Source organism: Otolemur garnettii, unplaced genomic scaffold (assembly GCF_000181295.1).
Source record: "Otolemur garnettii isolate 467f Iridium unplaced genomic scaffold, OtoGar3 scaffold00145, whole genome shotgun sequence".
NCBI lineage: Eukaryota > Metazoa > Chordata > Mammalia > Primates > Galagidae > Otolemur > Otolemur garnettii.
In genome coordinates this window covers 454,380-456,597 of record NW_003852540.1, presented here as the reverse complement: position 1 = coordinate 456,597, position 2,218 = coordinate 454,380, and positions in this window count along the sequence as shown.

The following is a 2,218-nucleotide window of genomic DNA, read 5'->3' as shown; positions in this document are numbered from 1 at the left end:
GGAGGTCCAGGGTTCTCACTGTGCATGGGAGGTCCAGGGTTCTCACTGTGCATGGGAGGTCCAGGGTTCTCACTGTGCATAGGAGGTCATAAGCAAGGAAACAGGGAACAGGAAAGGACCCCTGTGGTGGTGAATTGGCCATGTGGACATCAGCATAGATTCAAATTCAGCTTAAGAGAGATACAGAGGTTTGCAAATAGAAATAAGCACAGGTATGATTATATACATAAATTAAAATCTATAGATATATTTTATTGCTCACTGAGCTAAGAGGAACTAGAAACAATTACATCCCAATAGCAACAAACACACCCAACACCCAAATCTGGGTTTCTACTATCATTCCCAGATAATAGAAACAGAACCCCTTGGAGAAATGGTTGATGTTAGGACCAGGGCAGGAAATATAGAAGATAAACCTATAGCACATTATAATGCCAGAAAGGAGGTGTTCAAAACACTCTCTGCCACAAAGAGGGGAGTGTGTCAAAGGGACAGACAGAACTTCCAATAGTCAAATCGAAAGCCTCAAAATAAAGTAGTATTAGATTAAAATCTAAAGCATAAAATAAATTTTCACGAGTTCACACTGATCTAAACGAATGATTGAATAAATAAATAAACAAATGATGGGAAAGGGATAAACCTCTCATGCAGAAGAATTCCAAATACAAAATAATTTCTTTAAATACTCCACCCTGAAGCAAATGGAGCACAACTCCCCAATCCGTACTCTAATGGCTTTGTTCCCAAGGGGACAGTATTGGAAGCAAAGGGGGTAAAAATACCATTTTTGCAGCATAGAAACCTGACAAACACTCTCTGACGCCAGTGATTAAGGTTGACATCAACAGTGACATGTTGTGCTGATTGCATGTACCCTTGATATGATTTGATTAGCATGGCACTTAGAATTTAGTGAATAATAAATTACAATCCATACTGGTTTATTCATTGTGACAAATGTACCATTAATGATGTATGATGTTAACCATAGCAGAAACTGAGCACAAGACATACAGGAATTCTCTGCACTAGCTTGGCAATTGTTCTGTAAATCCCAGACTATTCTAAAATAAATAATAAACAGAGAAAGTCGACAAGTCACAGAATGGGAGGAGATATTCAAAAGGACATGTCTGATAAAAGGCTAATAATCAGAATCTACAAAGAACTCAAGCAAAGCAGCAAGAAAAAAACAAACAACCTACTGAAAAGTGGGCAAAAGATGGGAAAGAAGTTTTTCAAAAGAAAATAGACAAATAGCAGAAAAAATATGAGAAAATGCCTGCCTCCACCCACCGTAAAGAAGGCCCCTGTCTCTCTGGGATACCTCTGAAGAGTGTGTTCTAATTTATAAGAAAGGCCTAATGCCCATTTGTTAGCACAATTGATTCTCTTAACCATTTGGGGAGGACTAGTATGAGGCCAGGGAAATGCAAATTAAAACCACAATGAAATATCACCTTACTCCTGTTAGAATAGCTTGTATTAAAAAGTCCAAAAGCAATAGCTGCTGGCATGGGTGCAGAGAGAAAGGAACACTTGTATACTGCTGGTGGGACTGAAAATTAGTACAGCCCTTATGGAAAACAGCATGGAGATTTCTCAAAAAACTGAAAGGAGATCAACCATTTAATCACTCCCAGTGCTGGGGATTTATCCAAAGGAAAAGAAGTCATTTTATCAAAAAGACACCAACCTGTATGTTTATTGCAGCACAATTCACAACTGCAAACATCTGGAATCAACCGGAGTATCCATTATTTCACGAGTGGATTACACAAAACATGGTATGTGTGTGCCATGGAGTACTACTCAGGCTTTAAAAAAGATGATTTAATGCCTTTTGCAGCAACTTGGAAGGAACTAGAGACTAATATGTTAAGCAAAATAGCTCAGAAATGGAAAAGCAAATGCCAGATGTACTCACTAATAAATTGGAACTAACCAATATGTACACAAATACAGAAAGGGAAGTGAAAGTCATTGGAAATTAAACTGGGAGAAAGGGGAGAATGGGAGGGCAACAGAAGCTGCCTAATGGGTACAACGAACACTATTTGGGTGACGGGAACATTTATAGCTCTCATTCAAGTAAGCCATTAACAGAGACTTTTAATATTAATATTAATTTAATATTTTGAAATTAAATTAAAATACTTACTTAAAAAACCCTCCAAAAATTGAATAACCCTCCAAAAATTTCTATACTAAA